The sequence below is a fragment of the Neodiprion virginianus genome, chromosome 1 (assembly GCF_021901495.1).
Source record: "Neodiprion virginianus isolate iyNeoVirg1 chromosome 1, iyNeoVirg1.1, whole genome shotgun sequence".
NCBI lineage: Eukaryota > Metazoa > Arthropoda > Insecta > Hymenoptera > Diprionidae > Neodiprion > Neodiprion virginianus.
Window position 1 is genome coordinate 11,662,783 of NC_060877.1, and position 25,161 is coordinate 11,687,943.

At 38.6% G+C, this 25,161-nt stretch overlaps 1 protein-coding gene across 2 annotated transcripts in view; it reads right to left on the bottom strand.

Annotated features, from left to right (window-relative positions):
- Positions 1-25,161, bottom strand: part of LOC124301087 (uncharacterized) — a 107,760-nt gene that overhangs the window by 22,262 nt on the left and 60,337 nt on the right. The window contains exon 1 of one of the 2 annotated variants that reach the window (XM_046755786.1): positions 17,590-17,606. The exons of the other annotated variant lie outside the window; for it this stretch is intronic. The gene's annotated coding sequence lies outside the window, so the exon portion shown is untranslated. Of the gene's footprint in view, positions 1-17,589; positions 17,607-25,161 lie in introns of those variants that run through there. 2 annotated transcript variants of the gene reach the window in all.

Here is a 25,161-nt window from a genome sequence, read left to right on the forward strand (position 1 = left end):
GTCTTGTATAAACTTTGGCTATAAAAATATTGACACACATAATTCGCGAATGCTTGAGTTGAATTTTGTCCAGGTGCGGATAAGTTCCTGCTCAAGCTCAAAGCGTATAATGCAAGTAATGCCCGTTAGCAGCTGATGCATTCCATTTCAGGCTTGCGAAATAATTCAAGTGCGGTTAATGCCTGTAATAAATGGAAGTTGAATCGAGCGGGACAAATTGCCGGAGGTATAAGGTATATAAACGCAAATTACTGGACTGGCTGCTTTCATCGCGGGTATATATATATAAGGATAAATTGCACGAGTGATCGAGTATTAATATTCCATTGCGTAATAATTAATAATCCCCGTCATGCATTCGCCTTTCCCAACAGCGATTCATATCGAATGATTCCGTGCAAAAATTTTCACGCGTAACATTCGAATTATTCAAGTGTTGCGAATTGCGATTCAGAAAATTTAAATTCAGGACTCAATTATTCAGGCGTAAGAAATCATGATCGAAAAACACTGCTGTTTGTCATTACGCTTGTCAAATTTTCCGAAACGCACTGAACGCATCGGGATAAATTTTGACAGTGTAGAAAATTTTTGATAGCAAATACTAATCGCATTCAATTAATTCACCAATTAGTGACGAAACAATATTTGACTAGAACAAAGTTAACTTGAACCTAGAAGAAAGTCATTTCAATGATTCGCATTTCTTCTATCTACCAACTCAGATTCTTATCCGGCTTGATAAGAATCAGATAGTTCTGTATTAAATTTTATAAAACTCAAATGTTCAATTAGTCGGTATCCCAAATTGCCCAAGTAATTGCCTCTTGAATATGCAAACGTTTTTATCACACGAATCTACTTTGATAGAACATTATAAAACAAGAACTACGATTCAGTCTCTGAAACGAGTTAATTTCTGATTATCCTTTCCAGGAATAATTCTGCTTTCAGACTTACGTTATACAGAGTTAAATAATTATATCCCCCGATTTTCAACAGCCTTGCAAATTTGTTTTCACTGTTCAAACAACAGCACCAAAGTTTTAAGGAAACCTGAACAACACTGAACTAACTGTTTTGTGTTATAATATTAGTTCGATTCCAGTTGTCCGCGATTAAAAATGAAATTCGAAGAATGGTTTCACGGCAAGCAGTGAAATAAGATCAAACTTACGAGTTACTTCACATTCATGTACGGCAATACAGCGTTATGGAAAGGCAATTTTTTAGGGTCTCATAAGTATACCGATGGCGAGTCCACTTAATGTTATTAGCTTGATTATCGCCGCAGCTCGAGGTGTTAAATCTAGGGTTTTCTTTCGTCTAAGAAATCCAATTACTTAACACCAGCTCTCGTAACGTGTAACGTACCTACTCTCAAAAGCTGTGCTCCACTACTTCTGTAACCATGTGTTGTAAAGTAGTTGTCCAATCCTTTTCACTCAGAAATCTGTAGTGATTTCTTTTCAAACTTTTTCCAATCAATAATGAAGCTATCAAAGAGGTAAATGAACATTTTTTAATTGTAATAAAATATGTGTTACTGTGACAGCGTTTGTCCGATCTAATTGCAATTTTTTCACAATTTATTTACACCTTTGACCAAATTCACCTTTCACCGGAAGAAATTCGTTGTTAAAAGAATACAAATTACAATTATCAATCAATCGGTTGCATTGGAAGTAACGTAAATTTTTTTCAGACGTCCTCTCGTAAAGTTCCGGAAATTAAAGTCATCAGGTATTTTCTTTTGCATTGGTCAGTATATTTCCAAACGCTTCTTGGTTCATTGTATCTACGTTACTCAATTCGCTTCTGATAGTTGAGCCAAGTGCCAGGCCGGTCCTCTCTCTCTCTCTCTCTCTCTCTTTCTGTCTGCCGAGAATTTAATCAAAGAGTGTGTGTTTTCTTTCGGCGAGCGGCGTATCTCCCACCTTGCCAATTTATTTATACACATCGATGATTGAACCCCCAAGGCGAATAGGAATTTCGCCGAATAGACTAAAATCAGAGGTTCAACGCGCATGAAACCTTTTTTACCCATTCTTCTTAAAAGTAAAATTTACTCTTTATAAAAAAAATATTATGAGATCTATTATTGTACTAAGTTTGAGCTTGGAGTAACATCCTTGCGATTAATTCGTACAGAATTTTTTACAGGATTGAGAATATCATTGATAGACGTAGTGCGGTAACAGGTGAAAATCTGTAAAAAAAAAAAATGCCAGGGCGTTTCAGAATTGGGATAACGATTAGAAATTTCAACGCAAAGTCAATCGGAGATGGTTAGAATAGTTAGACGCTAATCGAATTAGTACACTATGCTTACAAATACAGTATATAAGGTGCTCGATGACGTCACTACGATTGCATGAGTCCTTCAATAACTAATCATTACAGACACAATTTGGTACAGATGAATTTTACACGATACGTGTTGGCTTTCGATTATAACCTTCGCATATATACACTTTTTTTGACCTCGACGAAAAATTTTTTAAACAGGCATCGTCCTTATGCGGACCGCAACATACCTGCAGTGCGGTTTCTCATGAATTATACCGAAATTTTGTACCGCACTGACAAAACGAAGGGAAATTAGTTGTATGGATTTGAGACTGCAAAATTCCAATGTTGTAACGATACGTGATTTCGTCATTCAAATTCGATATTGACATGCGGCATAAATTTGAAAATCCTAAAGTGGCATCACCATAAGAGGAAAAAAGTGACACGACATTGTAAAGTCTGTTATACGAAGCGTTATGAAGCAATTTATCCCATCCTTTGTATATGCTCCAAATGAATCACGTTCGATGCAGAATTTTTGTTGCATCGTTTTGGCCAGGAGCCAGAAATCTGTAAGGATCTAGGAGAATAAATACTCGTGATCTGCTTTGCAGGCCTTATTTAGGAAATCAGAAGCCTCGTCTTCTCGAGGGATTTCGCGAATGCAGAACATGAACGGAAAAATCAAGAGTAAAATAATTCTCGTCTCAAGATTTCGTGCCTTGGGCATGTGGCAAGAAGACGGACCGATCGTAGTGATTTAATTCTTCAATTGATTTAATTCTTCGGCACTTCATGCAAATGCAGGAAACGCATTTTTCACGCCCAAACAACGCGAATAATGTATTTATACAACGCGAGCATGTTTTACGCGTTTTTCTGTTTCTATGAGGGTATAATGAGTCTGCGAATGCGCATGCGCGAAGTAGCGAAGGGACCACTTTTAAGTCCTACGAGTTCAAAGTGGCCTTTTCTTTTCTGTATTCCGCGCATGCGCCGTTGCGAACAAATCTGACATTACGCGACCCTAACCTCAATTCCGTGCTTCGTGAAAAAACGCGTATAGGTACAGGAATAACTGCAACGAATAATTCGAACATCTCAAATTGGCACAGCCGTTATGTATCGGCTAGCTTAAGGTCGAACCGTTGCTGGCATTTAATTAAACTGACCTTATTGCAAAAACAGGAAAGTCTGCAACGTTAGTCAAGCGCGAGCGCGGTCATTACGCCCGTTATTCGCGTATTTAGGTAATATATGTTACACAGCGTACAACGTGCATGAGAACCTCGCATTTTCGAATCGATAAAACCGAGCCAGTCATTCGAAACCAGTTGTAAAAAAATGAACAAAATTCAGCATGCTAGACGTTTCACCCGTTGCCGATTTTCACCAAATGTATAGTGGAAAAATCTTTTTCTTCTATGTATAAGACTTGCATAATATTTTGCGATTTATTTGCAACTATCCGAACACCTGTTATTTTTTGAAAACAAGTTTTGTATCTAGATTAAAAATATCTATCTATTTATTTATGGAATTAATATTTGTCGCAGATTTAAATACGTTGGGAAAAACCCAATTGTACTTTTTCAATGTAGAGATTCTTCGTGTCGACCTAAATTCGTAAAACGCGAAATACGAAATTGTAACTTGTACTGTAAGAAAATATATAAACACGTAGTATGTAGCACATGATTTCAACGTTGTTCTATAAAGTATTCATATATTCCAAGGAGATGACCAAACGATTTTGCAACGTTCGCAAAGTCAAGTAAATATTTCGTTTTGTTATTGCGAACTAACAATATTTGCCTTTATTTATTTTTCTCGAAATAAAGAAAATTAGTTGGCATTATATAAGATATTTTTGGTCGCTTGACTGTTTGGAAACAAAACGCGTTTGCAAGTTTCGTGAACAAAGAGCGTTCCATATGGTACATTCAATGACAATTTGACAAACGTTCGATCCTCGTCATCTCTCCCTCACATTTTTCCGATATTTATTTCAACTGTAATTTGCACATTGAGGAAATTGTTGAGCTTAAAAAAAAACAGCTGTTCCGTATTTATAGAAAACAGTAAAGTGGAGTCATTTTCAAAACTGATGAACACAAAATTTGTCAAGTTACTTTAAATCTTTAGGCTCGTGACAAACTTGTAAATGACTAATGTTACAAGAAAGAATTTAAGAAAATTTCACAAATATTCAAAGTTGGCACAATGATTTCAAAGCATGGTCCAGAAATCCGAAATGACGGTCAGGGTTAGACGTGGATGGATTTGAAATAAACTTGTATAAAAGTACAAAACGGTTATTTTTTTCCAAAGTAATAAAATTCCAGTTACGACGTAAAGTGTTTCTGTTTTTTTTTTTTTAAATAATATGTAGGTGAATATATTATTTTTTATATATGTAAAAAAGGATATACCTGTGTACATAAATTTAATTTTGCGAATCTCGTATATCTTTTTAAGTATTACGACCGGTAGTAACAATTTGATTTACGCGCATATTTTACAGATTCGGTTGGTTTTCTCGCATTTTACGAGGTTTCACCCGTTTTAGCACGTGAAAGACGAAATGGTTATAATACAAAGCTTTCGGCGCGTGTTTTTTCCTCCTTGTTGCGTTGATTTCTTGAAAACTTGTTTCCCTCCCCACGTTGCGTAACCCTCGCCGGGCTACGTTGATTCTGTTTTTGTTTTTGTTTTCATTTTGGTGTATTTTTTTTAATTGAATTAGGAACTTGGCAGGGGAGGATCTCCGATGCCAGGCGTGAATCGGCCGATGCCTAGCCTCTAAATTTATAGTTATCTCTTCCCTTCCGCGTGTTACAAGCAGACTGGTCACGTGTATTTTTGTATCGCGTCTACGGTATCGCATACACGCGTGTTCGAATAGCAACAGAGATAATTTATCACGGATAAAAGATCGGTGAACACCTGATAAGATAATGAAACGTTCGCTTCAGATTAGAATAGAATTGGTAACTTTCCTCAGGTCACAATTACAAAATGTGCGTTAGTTGCAACAAAAAATTTAGTTCGTAATCAGAAATTTAGAATGAAAATTAACGGTGAATGTATGCCGATTGCGATTCAGAGCCGATTTGAAACTCGAAATATCGAATTCTGCAAAAAAAAAAAAGAATTCACCATTTAACTGCATTAAAGTCGATTGTTAATACGTTTAGTCAAATTGACGTAATCGCGAAACGCAGTTAAAAATAATAACTATACAAAATTTACACAAACGATTTTGCACCTACACCTACGCAAGATGCTGACGCCTGGTATAATAATAGCTCTAGACGCCTTTATCAAAAATCTTAGTGTAATCTCGTGTTGTTGACGTTAAATTTGAAGCAGCGAATACGCGTGTACTTCATATACGTATAGTATACGTTCACTACTCATACATTCGCACCCACATCACCAGACAAACAGCTTTATTCGCCTATCGTTATTGTGTAGATAAAAATTATTGTCTAGTGCCTAAAGACAGAATGATTTACTTCACGCACTCATCCAGCCAATAAAAACATTTTGGCCACACAAGAATGGAAAATTTATCAACGTTTTCCCCAACGATAGTGTAACACTATTAACTCCGGTTTCAGTTTCACATCTCTATCATATAAGAAGAACGCGCCATACAAGTCGCAAACAATTTCCTCGCCGTTATTGTTCACACTGCAACCTTTCTTCGAATACAATGCCGCAGTTTCTTGACTCGATCTGAAGGAGGTTTGCAAAGCGGAAAAGGCTTAAATGCCACTGGTCTTTCTTTTTCGCGTCAAAGCCTCGCGGGGACGTTTCAAGAGAAAAAGCTTCGCGCTTAAGTTGAGCCCTTTTTTCCGGACTGTCAACCCTGCGGAAGAATCTTCAGCGGAATTCATTTCTGTTCAACCATGTATGTACGGAACCATGCAAGAAACAGAATCAAAGGATTCTCGATGGCACTTTAAGTCATTTGGAAATCATTGATAAGCAACGGGAGAAATCAATAGTGGAATGGAAACCATTGGAAATCGTGCAATTGCGCGGTAGTGAAAATATCAAGTGTCTTAACAAGACTACGAGGTCGTTTTAATAATCCTTCTCCAGTTTTCCAGTGCCCTGTAAGGAACGGCGAAACACACCCATGAACTACCAATGAATATGCAAACTTACCGCTCACTAGGATCGTAATAAGGAAGTACGATAAGCTTAAGGGATAAGCCACCATGTGAAGTTAGAACGTGTGCCTGGGATCTTCCCATTTTTCATCCTAGTCAATTTTTTGTCCGGCTTCGATAATCCGGTTAAGAGACCTCAAAAGTAGCTTATGCCAGTCTTATCTCTCGCCTGCACTTATCTCGGTAAACCTTCAGCTGACATCTCGACTGTACTTACGAAATGTGAAATAAATGCGAGCAATGCACAATTATCGTTGCGCGAATTCGTTCTATAATTTGTCTTCAGTCAGAAATGGTAGCGAAAATACAGCTCAATACTCCATAACAACATGCAGTGTTCAAATTTTGTTTCGAGAGGAACTTGTTTGCACAGCTATTCATGGTTCGTAATTTTCACAGTTAGTCGGACTCATTTTCCACTTCAACAACTTGGAGGCGATCATTTCTACAAAGTTCTTCTTCATTTTATTTTTATCTTTTCACGCGGAGAGGTAATCGATGTTCCTAAATATTGTAAAAAAAAATAAAATTTATTCATCCCCATCGCTTATCACATCTTCATCCTGATTGCACGCAAAGATTAACTCGGGAAAAATCGAAGGTATTACAAGGATGAAAATGTCATTGCTATTATATTTTACAAAATTCGACACATATATTGAGATTTCCTTTCAAAAGGACTCTTTGTTATAATGTCTCAATCGAAAGTCTTTGAAGTTTGAAACTGGCCACTTTGTTTCAGCTCATCCAAATACAGCTTTTAAAATTTCTTTGTCAGCTTTATTAGACTTTTATCGGATATAAAACCCTGAGATATTTGAACATTAATTTCAATCCTCAAACGTTCTTCTCACGGATTATTGCTTCATCTTGTAATCCTGTTTCCCCAGTAATATGAAAAGCTAGAGGCTTTTCTATCGTCGATCTTGTTATTTCATAAATTTTTAACGACTTCAAGATACCCAGCAAATCGAATAAACTTAGAGATTGTAAGTCAGACCTCTGCAGTTGAAGTATACGCAATGAAAACATAAAATATGGGTAGTCCATTAATTGGAATCACATTAGCAACGTCCTCACGAGAACCTTTAACAAACGACACCTTCTCGTGTTTCCTGTGTGACTATGATCAGTGAAGGAAAGTGAGCCCCTCACGTCCTGCAGATAAAACTTGATTTCCGTGGCCGATTTTCCGCGACATGAAATCGACCTCATCCGATCCCACATATCTTCGAAGCAATGATAACGACATTGATCCCAAGGAAGGTATCCCAGGTCGAGATCTCCGATTTGATTGCTTTTGTAATATGTTATAGTAGACTAAAAACTAAGCGACACGTGTTTTTCTTTACCTGCCATTAAACACTTTAAGGGGATGAAACCACCCCCCAAAGTAAGACATGTCAAGGATCGATTTGACAGTTGTTTGTTTCGTATCTAATTCAGAAAATTACATTTTTCATTTCTCGTTGCGAGAAACCATTTCCAGTCGGATTTGTGAAAAACATAATGTTCTTGCGGGTGGAACTGCCGAATCGCCCATTGACATCCCTTACTTTAGAGGGTCGTTTCACCCCTTTAAACTGTTTAATGGCAGGTAAAAAAAAACACGTGTCGCTTAGTTTTCAGTCTATCACAACATAGTAAAAAAGAAATGAAATCGGAGAGACCGACCTGAGATACCTTCCTTGCCGGAGCCCTTGATCCTTGCGCGTCGGTCATGCGGTCGAACGGTTAACAGTACTTCCTCAGAGAGGCTGGCAAGACGGCGAACGGGTCAGTTGCCACGTGACGACGGGGATCCCATGGCGTTCCTCACCTGCAGGAGTTCACCGTTTACATTTTTCGTTTTTGCCGCTCAGAGTCCATCCTGCAGAGCTTGTCGCGTTAGTCGCGTAGCCCGCAGTGCCAACTGCAGTCGGTGACACTCTCGTCCCGGGTCGTCGTTGGGTAGGTAGGTCGGTCAGGTTAGGTGCCACCGATCGAACTGACGACCCAGTTCCGAGTTCACTACCCCCTGGGTTCCACCGCCTCGTCGGCCAGCGAACAGCGCCGGTTCACCCGCCTGGTATGAGCTTCTAGGTTCAATTACTTCCGCGCAGACCTTCCCCCACCCCGATTACGGTTAAGCAGCGGCGTCACGATCGCTTTAATTTAAAAATTCGTTCGCCGAAACATCCACCTAGAGAAAAATTTCTTCTTATGGTTTCTACCATAACCGAACAGTATTTTAACGCTGGGTACAAGGTGAAAATTAGTTTTGTATGCGGTAACGAGAAAATTCTTTTTTGTCATTACGATTAATTGTACTGTATTTTTTTTTTTTTGGAACTCCTGCGATGTATTGATTTTGGTGCTAACGCATTAAAGCTCTTGTTTAATTGAAACGTGTACTGAACTAAACATACAGATTCAATTTTACAACAACTAGAAAATGTAACACTGGCAACTATAATTACAGTCAGTATTTACTTCTACCGCATATTTTGTTTTTAATTGCCAACAATATTCAAACCGTCATTGCATAGATAACAATTTTATTCGATTGTTCTAGTAATTTCAAGAAACGAAATTTTTCTCAGTACATTATCTATTTCGTTGTCAAAATCAGTTTCAAGGGTTACGTAATTTTCTGTCACATTATTCGACAAAAACGTCGCGTATATGACTATAATCATATATTCAGGTCCATCTTTATTCGATTCTAAGAGGCATTAACGATGCAAATTTTGGCACAAAAGAGATGAATGACAGTTCAAGAACTTGACGAAGAATAACCGAACAGCACAGCTGAAAAACGCAACAAATTTTTGACGATGATGAGTCAGGCTCACTTTATGATCATTTTCACTACTGTTATTATTAGGGTAAAGTCGTTTTGGAACATTGGCCGTAAGCCATTGTCGAAAGGGATGCGTCTTGCGATCTCAGTGCCAAGGTGAAATTTATGAACTTACGATTACAACGACATCTTTATTCTGTATTTATTTATCCATGTGTTTTCATGTCCCTTGCGCAACCATGTATCGACACCATAAACGAAGCTAAAAATATGAAACCGTACGAAAGTAGGTTTTGCATCGCGCAGACAAACCGTACAAAATTCATTTCATCAATCATTTTTTACTAGTACCTACACTTCTTTCAATCTCACCGAAAATTGGACAATAACGGACGTTCTTTGTTCTTGCAAAAGCTTTGAAATTCTTATCAGACTAACAAACCGCAGTTTTTAAAACATATGTGATCAACGTGACTGGATAACGATATTCTTCAGGGTGAGATAATACCGTGAGGATATTACAATTCGTGTATCCCAAGAGGAAGTTAGATGTGAAGTGTGAATCGAAAGCTGAGGTTATGCATCAAATCAGTAGATTGGTGGAGAGATTTTCTAATGTTCGAAATTTAAGTTGCTGAAATCAACATTAAATATGTACTTATCTACTGATCATTTCTCTCACACGGGATACTTCCAAATTCAATTCCATATTTTCCTCTTTTAATTTCAACGGTTCAGATTTTCCAATCAAGGTTTCATAGTTTCTCAATTGTTACACTTTTTCCGCAATCCTCAAAACTCGGCGACGTTGAAGGTGTAACTATTGATAAGTATCCAATTAGGATTTCGTTTCAATACTGAGAAAATTTCGCGTACACAGAATGTTAAGGTAGGATACTTGTTATACTCAGTCAAGCATTCATACGTATGCCACGGGCAGGAAGCCAAAATTGATAGCAGCCGTGTCCCCACACATGTCGAAATGTACGAAGCAAGGTGGAACGACGTGGAGGACAACCGATACAAGAAGCTTCAACGTCTGAAAACACGAGCAAGAAACGATCCTGAATAATTGAATCTCGGACCGTGTAACTCTGGAGAAGGGCTGCTGATTTTGGAAGAATCCAGTTCTACCGGTAATAGAAAGGTATTCCTTTTTGTTTTCGACTTTCCAGCCTAATGTCTGCTGAACTCGTGCGCGTCTTTCTTCAGAATGGTAAATTTATGATTCCGAAAAAAGGACTGTTGTATATTTAAGAGTTTAATCGCCCGTTTAACCCAAATAAAGGTTCACAGCAGTTCATATTGGAACAAGTAACATTTAACAATGAATATCAAGCTCTTACATATTTTCATATTACCCTTCTTCTTTACGAACTGACGACGATCGACGTTGGCCATAGAAGATTGGTTATTCAAACCGGACGTCTCATACCCACGTGTGTCTAACTTGTCCATCGGACCTTGGCCTAACTATTTTTCAACATCAGATTACAACGGAATTGGAAGTCGATTGCAATTCTTGGTCGACGTGCGAATTCTTTCGATTAATGGAAGGTGGAAGGTGATTTGAAAGTGGGCGTATTTACCGCGAGCCTGAAGTGCTGGGTGTGATCGAAGGCGTTTGCAATGACCGAGCCGAGAGTCGAGCCAGCTAGTCCGAAGACCCCGAGAGACCTAAATCCGAAGAAACGTGACCCAGAAGCATAGCTGGCAGGTCAAACGGCTCTTGAAACGCCCTGTAGTTGGAATGTGGTGCGACCCAAATACGCGGACGGCATTATACTCGTATACACACAGCCACACGGTTTGCGGGGTCAGTTCCATGAAGAAGAGGCAAAAATAGTTCTTCTTTGTTCGCGATTTACCAAAGCTAGCGAGTCTTCGAGAATTCAGGAGAAACGCTCAACTAAACACTAAAGTCTACGTGTCGTCCATACTTTCTTCACCTACTGTTGCTGAGCTTGATGATTAGCTGAATTATTTGATGAAAACAAACATCTGATCCGCAATAGAAAATATTGCCTTCATAGCTACAGTACTTGAGGTTAAAATTATGTATGGATAAATACGGTTTATAGATATAGATACTACATAGATAGTTGCATAAGTTTCGCCCAAATGAAATAATAAAGTGCATAAAAAAAAGAAACTTCTACAGATAAAGTTTGATAAAAAAAAAAAATAGGAGTCTATTGCACTGTAGGCAATAACTTCTTATGTCATCTGCAAAATTATTTACCAAGATGCCAAGCCGTCGATATGGCTAACAAGCTAGCCGTGCGGAGCAGCGAATTTCAAAAAATTTAACCATGTAATAAATCGGTGCCACGTAACGCAAACATTATTTACCTGTCATTTCCTCATCCCTGATGTTTATTCCTAGCCTCAACAGTTCAGTTGAAAAATTGAAACAGTTTCAAACCGAGTCCAGTTTCAACGAAACCATAAAATATATTTTAAAAAATCCTAGCAATATTTGAGTACAGATTACAATAGATTTACGGAAAACACTCGTAACACTACATTTCAAAATCGATACCTGAATTAGAAAAAAAACTGTTCACCATAGGACCTCCAGTCGTACAGCATAGCTGAGAGAATTGCTACGTCTCATCGTGGTATCACCTCGTCGTTTAATGCGTATACCTACTCCTATATTCGCGCGCCAACTTGTCTGGCGTATAATAATTCAAACTGTCATACCATTTTGTTTGCCAGGTTCGTAACACCCGTTCATATATCGTACAACGTCGTTCAAGCGTGCGTGAGATGTACAATCACAGGTACCAGCTCTATACCCACATTTACATCTATGCGTACACGGCGTATCATGACTATGAGAAATATACCAGCGAATAATGTTCGCGCGGCATTTTGCACACGGGTATAATTATTCCAGTTCAAGCCATCAGCCGGCGATTATCTCTTGCATAACAATCAGGTATACGATGTATCTGCATGTTAAGGCGTGTAAACGGTTAGTCGTGAAAACAGGGCGTGCCAAAGATGATTTTAGGTAGTAAGTTGTGTGTTTATCTCGACAACAATACAAACCATTGTAAATGAAAATCGCGTTGCCTGGCGCGTGGCGTCACTTTCGCCGGGCCAATTAGAGCACCGAAGTTCAGTGTTGCCACTTTGGTAACTGGGAATGTAGCAGCTCTGTGAAAAAAATTTACTAGATAGGTCGTAGAATGTACCGAATGGTGTTCAACTGTTGTGAAGTTATGTTTCTTGCCGCCAGATGGTGCTTTCATTGTTTTCGTATTTTTCAGTGAGGTAGGATACCCAAAGCAGTGTTGTCAACCTTAAAGAAATTTTTTGAGATATAAAGAAATTAGAGCCCGCTGAAAGGAAGAAGAAAAATTGTTTTCTTATTTAGAAATGTTGTCGTTTAGGCCAAAATCTGAAAAAAATCTGAAGATCTCAAACTAAATCTCAAGACTAATAGCGAAATCTCTAAAAATGATCTGTGAAATTGAAACAACAACCTAAAAAACAACCACTTGTGAGGTTTCTGAAAAAATATGCACTAAGCAGTGGCGACAGTGGCGACAATCATAGACTGGGAAACAGCTAATTTATATTTTATTATTTATAGATTTCGTAGATTTTTTGAAAATCGACAAATTAACTATCCAGTATTAACCCCTTATTGCATGAATTATGAAGGAAATGAATAAAATTTTTACATTTACGCAAATAATTTGACAATTTACACTTACCGTAGACAACAGAAAATACGTTCAGTTACACGAAGTGTAAAAATTAGTATTCAAAGTTGGTTTTGAAAAAAAAAAACCTTTTAACATACGGAAAAAAATAGAACTTCAGCAGCCAAATGGCTTTGTATGCGATAAGAGGTTAAATACTGAAAAATAGATAACAATTTCCTTTATTTGCTTGGGGTGTGGGTTGGGTTGCTTGGAGTATGACCAATTGACTTGGTGTTGGAGTTTGGATAATTATGGTTTATCTGAGTTACTTTTTCAAAATTTTCTTACTTTCTGTTTAAATTTTGTCCGTTTCTTGTTTATTTACGAATTTGTATTGTTTCGAGTTTTATTTAAAAGGAAATTGACTGCAAATTTTCGTTTTCCTCTAAAAAATGTACCAAACATAGAAAGCTAAGGAAATTTCGACCACCTTCTGAAGATTTGCTTGCTTCGGAGGTTGGCAACACCTGTCTGAAAGGACTCTTTCAACAAGTTGCGCATGCGTGGCGTACACAAAAGTGTACGAAATTCCCAAAGTTCAAATTTTAACTCAAGATCTGTACCAGTTAATGGAAAATAGCCTTGAGATAAATACAGTTTCCAGACCTTAATCTCTTCCATACCAGATATTCTTGATCATGGAGTACCTAGTACATCTGATCCTTGATCGGGTAAAGTCCAATTTCAATTCAATTTCGCAAATGCAAACTCACTAAAATATTTCCAAAACCTACTAAAAAATCACAAAGTGTACCAGCGTAATAAAAACAATTGAAATGTACTAGAAAATGACAATTTTACTAGAAACGGCAACACTGCCGGACCGAACGTTCTTGTCCACGGCGTCATCTTTTATCAGTGACATGCGCCGTGAGTGGGTGCGATAAAGTCAATTAGCCGATGCCTGGTATACTGCAACCGTATGCAATTCCGGCCTCGAGCACGTGGCGGCCCCTCCCGCGTACCATAATTGCAAGTTACGTAAAAGACCCGAGACCGTAGGTGACGCACAATGCCAAGGCTACGGACGGCACCTTCATGCACGCAATAAATTTATACCGCTCGTGCGTATCGCGCACGCAAATTAACCTGCATGCCGGCGTGTGCGAGCACCATTATGGGAACCCATTACTGGACAGTGTTTGTAGCTATTGATTCGATTTACCAAATATCGCGCGATCAAACGGGCAAAAGAAATGCTTGTTCTTTTATTCGTTTTACCAAAAAAGTTATATAGCAAAACAATAATTTGGAGTATCGAATGAAACCTGCATACGTATAATTTCAACCACCTATGCTAGGTGAAATTTTGTGAATTATTCATGACATTCGTACAAGAAAGCCTCAATTCCAAGTACCTATATTATTTTCAATATTTAAGCTACCTCGCATAATAGCTATTTATGTGACATGTCCGTAAACCGCCTGTTGTTTTGACAAGGATAAAATTATCCGAGCCAAAAAACGGTTTACGGGCATGCCACATACAATATTTTTTACGGGATGGGAATTGAAAAGCAAAATGAAGAGTGAGGTTATGTCGCGATCCGTTCGACGAAGCTACTTTATTCGGCAGTTTGGGATGCGCACTTCGGACTGCGCATCAAAACTGCGGAATAAAGACTTTATTCCGCAACTTTTTTCGCTGCCGTAGAAAGCGTCACTTTACGGAACGAAAACTGCCACAAAAAGTGGACTTTTCAATACCCATGCCGTAAAAAAATATTTTTTGTGTCAATCGAAGCATTAATTTATGAAGACGTGAATCAAGTTTAACTTTTTCTTTTTTTGTATTTGAAGAACGGTAATGATAAAAAAAACTACCCGATGATATAAAGTGTGTTACGAGTAGATTACTGGTAATTGTTAAATACATAATTTCAACTACTCCCGCTATAATATCCATTAATTTTAATCGAATATCAATTACAATTAATTACCCGGATTACGTACGAATTACATTCGAAAATTATTCTTTTGCTGGGGTGAAGGTGTTACACAGCTTTTAATTTACGAATAACTTGAAGGCTTTCACACATTTCTCTATTTGTAAGATTAGACGAATTATTAGACATTTATTACTCTGCAATTAGTTTATGAGTGTGTATTGAAACTTTGGCCTTCAAACCAAGAAAGTGTGGAAGGAATTAAAAGAACTTGTCTATATCATAAAAATTCTATCAATATATAAAGTTATGTTTGAATAAATAAGCGAGTAATAAATATTTTGTGTGATATGGGTCATTCGTTCGAATGAATATTTATTTATGTCACTATGGTTTTTCTTGAGGATATATGAAATCTATATATCCACCAAAAATTCTGACAACGTGACCGAATCTGTAGGTTGTTTCTCCATCAAAGAAATTCGAGTGGAATCGTGACTGAAAATTTCATAACTGATATTTGAGCAAAAACAAGGATGGTGATACTAAATCTTGTATCATTTTTGAAAATAAAAAATATTCAGTTTTCAGAATGCACTCATCGACTTGTAACGAAACTATTAATGAATAATGTATAGATACCAAGAAATAGGCGAGGGACTTCATTTTATTTACGTCGACTTGAACGTCCAGGAAGAAACTAGTTTTTGATGGCAATTCGACAAATACAGGTTTAGTTGTGTATAATTAATATTCAGTTGAAATTCCTAAAAATCATTAGAGATTAGTGAAATAATCATAATGATTCTAAAAGCCACTAGAATTTCAAGGAAAACTGCAAAATTATTAACCAATTAGCCAAACTTTGCAAGAATCGTATAAAAGGCAGGCTAAAAGCTGAAAGTCATTCGGATGAATTTGAATTTATAGTCGTTTCAAAACGTATAATAATAAACAAGTGTAGAACTATAATACGATAACAGAGCCGTTATTGTTACCGATAAGCCTGCACAAGCACATGTATAAAACGTGGGTAAACGCCGAGATAAATAACAAGTCTGCATGTAACCTCGTACATCTCGAACCGCTCTCGTAAAAGTTATCAATTATCATCGAACGTCACAGACTCAACACAAACCTGACCTCAATCGCGAGATAAAAAACGGAGAGTCCCAACACCGGCGAAACCACGAAGGATGATTTACGATAGTCAAGATGTATGAATTTTTAATCATCACCTTCCTCGACATCTGCATCATAATCCATATCGTGAAAATCGACGTGTTGCCCAACGGTGCATGGGCAAATAATTTACACAGCTGCACGCATCGGAATATTTTATCCGCAAAGGCCGGAGAATTGTAGGCATAATCTTCGTAATACCGCAGTGCAATATACAATGGATAACAGCAGACGCAGTGCGTGCCAGCAGAATGTAGGATATCGGTTTTATCAAGTATACACGAGCAGTATCGGCCACTGCACGTTTCCATGACTTTAACAAGCCGCTTGAACTCCAGTGTCCGCAACGATATGTGCCTGAACGTTTCTTACATAACAGATCTATACCGTGTGCCCGTGAGTAAAGTGCGCGTGCGTCAAGTCGTTCGAATTTTATTGGCTGACAGTGACCGCCTGATTGAGCAGCCGACGCAATACCAATCGCGACTTTCAGAAAATGTCCCTAGGAGCCCACCGCTACCTGTGCGGCAACTGCTTGCGGTGTTGTTGAAAAAAACAGTTCGTTTATCCGGAGCTAATCCGAAGTAAAATAAAACACTCACACGTTGATCGTGTAAATCAAATCGCGGGATTCCTACGACGGTCAATTTATTACTGTAATCCGGAAATCGTTATTAACAAAAATACTTTACAAAAACTTGGCGCTTCCCTTGCGAACTAGGAAGAGGTTATATTCGCACATAATTGGGCTCCTAGGGACATTTTTTGACAGTTGCGATTGGTATTGCGTCGGCTGCTCAATCAGGCGGTAACTGTCAGCCGATAAAATTCGAACAACTTGACGCACGCGCATAAGGTGCGCACTTTCCTCATGGACACACGGTATATTTAAGATATAGACACGGCGGCGAGACGAGCAGTGAAAGGGAATAAACATTTTTTGCTTCTTTTCTTCTCTTTCCCGCGAGATCGATTGTTACTCGCAACTTCTTCTTATTTTCGTTCTGTTTCCATCTATGGTACATAAATTATGCACTCAGTATACGCAAATCCTTCGCAAGAATATCATGTTGTACGTATCGAAGAAATTGAAAGGAGCGGTTTCTGTAATGTCACATTGGTGCCCACTTTTGGCGGGCGATTCAAAATCGGTTCAGAGTTAATTATTATCGTTTGTCATTTGTTTCTTATCTCATTCGGCAATTGAGTAGCAAGACGCGGCGAAGCTCAACTCTAACACGCGTTGCGTAATATCGCGAAACTGCACAATCGAGTTGCATAATTACGCCACACGCATGCCGAGAGTGCTAAATCTGCAGTCGACAAGAGTAATTTGTTTCATTGGATGGTGGGGAAGTTGCGTTCTGTAGCGTTAAACCGAGTGCTGAGCCAAAGCCAGGAATCAATCGAGCTATTTTCTTTTCGCTTCAGAATTTTCCGAGCATAAATCGATTATCTTTCATTTATCACTTTGCCGATACGTGTATACGTATAGGATAAATTCATTATGAAAAATGTGGAGGTGAAATGCATTTAAATATACTCACCAATAAATGTCAAGCGTATTGTGGAGGAATTTCAAACGCATTGCTTACCTGTAACAAAGAGAGACATGATTTAAAAAAAATTACAGCATCGATTCAATTTCTGGTTTCAATCATCTCCTGCTTACAACGTAAATTTAAAATTTACGACACGGATTCGATGATCAGGGTGTCCCATATTTTAGAATCCTATTTATTCCTCCAAAGTCCCAAGTCTTCAATAACGCGAAACGAACACGGTATAAAACTTGAATGTTAATTTCCGTTTGTCAACGTTCTGTACAAATAGGAAATAACATAATATTTGAAATAACAACTGTGGTGTAAAGAGGTTCAAGAACTTCAAACATGAACGTGTATACATACATGTGTAAAAAAAAGTAAAGAGCCATTGTGCGAACTGATTATGCAAAAGCTGAGTTTACAGGTGAGTATGCACGATTTCACTGCCACGAGAACGAAGTCAGTGCTTGTAGTAGAAAAAGTCTTCGTATCGCAAAATCGTGACAAACGGGTAGAGCGAAAATGCCTTGGCCGTGGTCCGCTGGCTTTCGTAGGAATTATGCAATACTCGTGTTCTATCTTTGGTTGAAAATGCAAATACACAATGCTCGTTCAGCGGCAAGGTCTGACAATCAGACTCGCTTTGTTCCCAGTGTGCATCGTAATTGACGAGCAAGGTAACGGGTATAAAGTGTTACCGATGGATCACCTCCTGTTTCCGAATCTCTTGAGCGATTGATCGCGCCTCGCTCTGTCAACCATTTCAATAACATTTCCATGGGCTGTAGGTGTTTGCTGTTGAATGAATTTAATGAAATGAGAAGCCTGGAATATATCCTGAAATTGGACTGATTTCTCACACTGCCCTGACTTTCAGAGGTGCCGGAATAATGATTTATTTTTTGCACGTAACTAATTTTATTTGCAGTTCCTGTGAATCGTTTCACATTTTCACCGTTAGATACACGCTTACTCTATATTTCAGGTTTCGAATATGAATTACGATTTGGTACTTCGATCGCTGTATATTTTATCAGAGAGGATATATCTATTTTACCGACCAATTACTAATAGAATCTATAGTGTTATGTTTATTCTCGTCAAATCTACATTACGTATATTTGATCAATTTTTACAGGCATGGTCCAATTTTTTCAATTATTTTCAGATAGAATTGATTAGCTGCGCGTAGGCCTAATTGTAAGACTAAAAGATGTAGATCGAGTCAATTACTCAATTTCCGCAAGTGTGGCCAAAAGATTTTGGAACGATGAACAATTGAATCTAATTAAGCGAACAAAATGTGTATTGATTCAATTAAATCTATAGACAAACGAATTTATGCAAGCTCTGATACATGTCTGCCATACAAAAAAAAAAATCATCTTCGCAGCTGTTTCTGTGAGCAAAATATTTAATTATTTCTGTGCAGTTGAGAAAAATATTTACCCATTACAACCCCGTGAAATTTATTTTTCCCCCGTTATTTTATAGAAGGCAATAAACACAGCCGTGTGATTATGATCCCGAGTTCGGAGGAAGACCGGTACTCGTACAATTTTAGTCAAGTGTCTAAACAAATTGGCAAACGATCGTGGGAAAGTGGAAATCGATCGTTACCAGTCTCCTAGGCGCAGTAACAGCGGAAACATACATCGTGCGAGATAAGAATGTTTCCGGTGCTGATTCACCTTGTTGGCTGCTGCAGCGTGACGCTGTTGCATTTTACTTTTCACTACACACCATGAACACATAAATTCTGCATGGATCGTCACAGGGAGATATGTGTGAGTTTGGGTTATCTGTTCTGCAGAATTTGTTTGCGATGTCAAGGCAAGCGGATACACGAGTAATTACAAATACAATGCGCGTGCATGATTCCTCGACCACAATTAAATATTGTGCAGCAGTCAATCCCGATTCACTCAGCTTAACGTGAAATCTCTGAAAATTATCAATATTCAGATTGTGATGCGACATTTTTATTTCTATTATCGATACTTGCGTTGTCTGTACAATGTATAATATTGAATTTGGCACTCACAATCATACTCGAATGTTCCAGGAACTGCAATAATACGCTTAATTCTTTGTGCATATATAACGTCGAATTATAATTGGCGGTTGAGAATCAGCGCCAAATTCACTGCACAGCTGTGTTCATCAATGTGTATTAATGCCTTCCCGTTCCGATTAACTTGTTTTCGGTTCGAAACAAACAGCGAGTTCGATTCTATAAGAATTACGTGATAACGACTCCCAATCTCTCACGTCGGCTGCATCACCGGTCATTGTTACATAATTCCAATAGAATCTAACCCGCATTTTGTTTCGTACCGAGAACAAGTTAGCCGGAAAGGGATTGCAACAATGAACATTACCGCACACGCATAATCGTATACAGAGTGAATTCCTAACGACTGCACGTTCCGTCGTCTGCTAAGCTTTAACGCCCACGCGGTACAATCCGAGAACAATTGTTTACGAGGGCGACCAACCGTCATAAATGTAACCTCCAACTGCCAGCGACAATTGTCAAAATTTTTGAGGTTACATTTACGACGGTTCGTCGCCCTGGCAAACAATTGTTCTCGGATTGTAGCGCGTGCGCGTTAAAGTTTAGCAGACGATGGAACGTGCGGTCGTTAGGAATTCACTCTGTATATGCATGAAGAGGTAAGATTTTCGAGCCAATAAAATTCGCTGACCATTTATTAATACGCGTACTCTTTTCTCTCATCTGGCACTGATCCAGGCGGGAAAATCTACGCTAACGAGGATCCGCATGGCTTGAAGGTATTGCAGTGTCACTTAGCAGAGGGTTGGCCTATGATTTGGGGCTTCGTGGGTTTAAAATTTTCGTTCTGGTGTAGCACGTGTCGGTGACGTGCCTTCGTCACCAGTCCTTGTTTTCCACAATTTTATAACCCAAACATTATCTCTCCGCATCGATCAAGTTCGCCAAGGTCTCGGTCGAAACTACTTCATCGTATCATCATCACATACACGCGCCGTAACTACGACGAATTAATTCAGCGCTGTTCAGTATCTTTCCGCCTGAGCGTACACAGATATACTTTGCAAAAATAGACGAGGTAAGTTATGTCCGCTTTTCTCTCACCTCCGGCTATTTTATTGCGGGAAGCATCGCATTTCGCGATATTTAGCGTAACGATCTATAGTTCAATTCGCGTGATCGTTACTTGGCACCACCTTCAGCGCATTTCCGTTATCATCATCATCATCTGTTCTCGCATAATTTTCACCGCAATTTTCAGCTCTTCCTGTTGCAAAATATGTCAGGAAATTCTTCCAAGAATTTCTGCGAATAATCGAGCTCCTTCGATCTTCTTCTATTACAGAATCATGACTTCGTCGCAAAATTTCCTTGTCATAAAAACCTAGTATTCGTAGGTGTCGCAAAATGAGAAACGAAGATCAGCGTTTGCTGAAGGAGAACCGGTTCCGTGTAGATCCCGGCAGGGTTTCCTAGAGAGACGTTATCTCCGGATCTGCAGACTACGTCACTCCAGGGGCTGCTTCACCGGTCGTCTCGAGAATCACAAAACGAGAATAACAATCCCCTGAGATATCGACTAGATTTCGGGACAACGGCTCCGAGAGATCTCCCGATATAAGAAGGAGAATTGTTTCTTCACGAGATCGCCGTGAAGGTCATTGGTTACTGGCGAACCATATTATCGACTATATTCGTTATGACAGATTCGTTTATCACCAATAGGTGATTATTTCGCTATTTTTCAAAAAGATTCATGATTTGGCCTCTGTTATTTTCATCTTTTTTTAATTTTTTTTTTATTTTTTATCCTCTTTGTTTTCCAATATTTCTCGCAAACAAAATTTATCGAATATGGATCATATGCAGCGCGTTGTTTTCCGCGCGTCTGCAACTTCGTCAATGAACATATTATGTAGAAGATAGAAGTCTTTTATTTAAAAAATACGCATAACCGCCTTGGATTATGACTCGGGTTTTGAAGTGATGCGCCGATTTAACATTGAACAACAAAGTCAATGTTGTCCGATTAAAATTGTGACGAAAAGAATGCTCGGAATTATACAGTAAACAACGAATAACAATATAGATAGTAATAATACACACGTATAATTCAATGCCGCGACATTAAAAATGTTGAAAATTATGATTGTCAATTTGCACTTTGCCCCTACGGTCAGAGGTTTTCACAACTTTTCTGATTGCTCTCTGTCACTTTTCCACGCGATTACGCAACTGTTTACATTATAACGATACGGTCTATGAACGAATATGTTTATAATGTTGATATTATTATTTTCTAATCAGATAAAATATATTAGGCGCAGGTAGACAATATAAGTACACATAGGTAAGTACTAGTGTTCGTGTATGTATTATTATTCCATGTGCGAAATTTTCCCGCGACAATTACCCGCGTGTATGTGTGATTTCAGATTCAATGCATCCGTCCGATAATGAACTTTTTCATCTATTCAAAGTTTAACACTTTGATGAATATCAGCTTTCGGTGTTCTTTTATAATATACACACATGTTATTATATACGGTATTATTATATGCATAGGCGTTAACAGACTTGTCATTGGTATAATTATGTGCACGCGTGCTCGCATTTATGTGACGCGTGTATCCATTTATATCTGAGCGTTTTTAAACCTGGCCAAGTCCCATCGAGAGTCAATAATTATTCACCGTCAATTTTGACGTCATCACAACTCGGCCGTAGATACAAAATGAGAACTTCTTAAATTACAATACAACGAAACGAAATGATCAGCCCCATTATGAAAAATGTTTTCAGGCGAAATAAATTCCAGGCGATTATTAGTCAGTGCATTCGATATCGAACCGCGGCTAGAAGCGCGGATTTTACGCTGCAGTCATATCTCAACATCCAGAATCTCAGACGCCGCGACGCCGCGACGCTGCGAAACCATTTTAGGCGGAAATCAGGGCCCTGCTTGTGTTCCGATTCAATAACTCGTAACTCCATAACTCAGAAGCTCCTGCGCATCGAATTCACCACGGTTTTCTCGATTTTTATCCATCAATGAATTCACGAGTTTATTTTATTCCACTTTCCAATACATCCTTAGATCGTAAATTTCTACCATTGGATTAGAAATTTTTAAATCGAAGAACATTGCAGGAATTAGAGTAGACTTTAAAAATGCTGTTTGAGGTTCAAATCGATGCATCATATTATTCCTAACTCTGTATACGTGAAATCGACGACACTGTGATGTTAGAAAATCTCCAAAGTTCGTGTCATTATGTTTCACCCTTGGATTATTACAAGACCTTCAAGTAGTACAAGCAGATCGAATCAACGATTGGCGCAAGCGCAAACAAAATGGCCGCGACTTGAATGAACAGCTGATTTCCATGCGACCAAAATGAAGGAGACACAAAACGCGAGAATAATTCGGTTTCATCCGTTGCAGGTGCAGTTCCACTTTCTTATCGTCGATATTTCCATTCCAAAATGGTTGTTGTATATTGATATAGCTGTAAGATAAATTTTAAATACATGTAACTCCTATCCTGCGCCGCATTGCGATTCGGAAGCAATTGAGCGTGGCTGACATAGATGTATGTTTTACAGCAAGTAGCAAAAATTAACTGGCCAAAGTTGCGAATGAATGGCTTCGCGTTGCGTTTCATCGCGAAATTGAGGAATTCCATTAGCAGTACAACAGCTGAACGTTGTACTTACACAAGCGGCAGCGCGAACTTCTCGCTGCGCGATGACGCAACAATCTCGTAGAGCAAGATTTTTATCCAAAAATAACCGACTTATATAAGCCGATGTTAATATCGTACATTGACGACGAACAACAGACGATACGTGTGTCGTATACGTGTATTTTGAACCCCCTTTTGTTAGTGGAAAGTTAGTTAGACCGAATAGCAAACATCTAAACTTCCGCATATCAGCTCTATACCCGATATTTTGCAAACTGCAGATGCTGCTGGTCGATCAATAGCTATGCCACACTTTTACAGCTCGCTAGACGATAAGTCAGATTGTGAACTCATTTCATGTGACTCTGAAGACGCACGAATAACGAAAATAATAAAACCAAACCTTCAATTACGGTAGGAAAGTAAACTAATTAAAAAACCATCGATTCAATTGCACAAGAATTTAAAGTAAGCATTGCAGATTAAAAAGAACAATTAGGAAAACTAACTGGTTTGAAAAAATCGATTGCAGACCTTCCCGCGGTTCCTGTTATTTGCGAAAAATTTTTATCTTCCTAACTTTTTACTCAGGAATGAGTCGGTCAATTTTGCTCAAGATCTAATCAGCTCTTAGTTAAAGGAGGAAGATGCAATGGATTAAATTTACCGTAAATTGTTCTATCCATTTACGAGTTATTGTGAAACAAAGAAAAAATTATCGTTCCTGCAGAAAAAATAAAACAAAAATGGAGTAGCCTGACCGGATATGCTCAAAATCAATATGTGAATTACATGATTCAACTCTGAACAGTTGTTTTCGAGGTGTCCTGTTACAAATAAACTAATCACACGCATAAACATCCATCTGAAAATAGTCGGAGACGATATCTAAACCTATCGAAACGTGAAAATTCGACTTTTCACATTCGGGGAGCAATTACGAATTCCGCAATCAGCGATCTGCTGTCCGACAGAATAGCAAATGCAATTAGCCTAAAGGATAACAACGTCGGCAAGTGCTTGAGGCTTGATCATGATCGAGGCAAAATGAAAGATGAAAAAGGCAGGCGGAAATCATGGCTCGTAATCGAGAGTCCCGTTAGTTCTTCGATCGGCGAATGGACAAGGCGCAGTTGCGTATGTCGTAAACGCGTATAATATGTGGCAGTACGTACAGTTGTGCATGATTGCAAAAAGTCGCGTACACACCGTTCCGGAGATAAGAGGCGACTGCAGGTCTGGCGAAGTCAGATATCGACGAGAAGCAGCCTCACCGCGATGCGATAGTACGATATGTAGTCTCTGGTAAATACCGAGAATCGTACATGGTCTACAAACCGAAGTGAACACGTGAAACGAACACGGAAGTTCGTGCGACGTGTGTAATTTGCGTAAACGGAGAGGTGGGGGGGAAAAAAAATGGAAAAAATACACGGGCACGTTATCCTTGTTTGTTTGTACAGAGAGTAACTTTCTCGCCCGACACTTGTCCTCTTTTACCAAGGAACATTATCCGGAGGAGTGAATTTCACGCTAAGTGATGTAGCCACACGCATAAAACTGTTGTACATGTTGGTCAAATCGCAAGGAGATCTACCACCATTGCTCGATGAAAGTTTTATGGCACAGGTGCGGCCGCGTAAAGGGTTATAATATGTTACAGGTATGAGGAAAAATAATTGAATATTGCGAAATAATTAAGTGCACGTTATAATGGCTACAGGTGTTATATTAATTTATACCAGTCTGTATCTTACGTATAGTGATTTATCGTCAAGAAGATATGAATATTATTTTGTAATACGTGAAAAACGAAAACGTTGTGCCTGTAATTTACGTTACGTACAGAATTACCCGCGGATTCGTTAA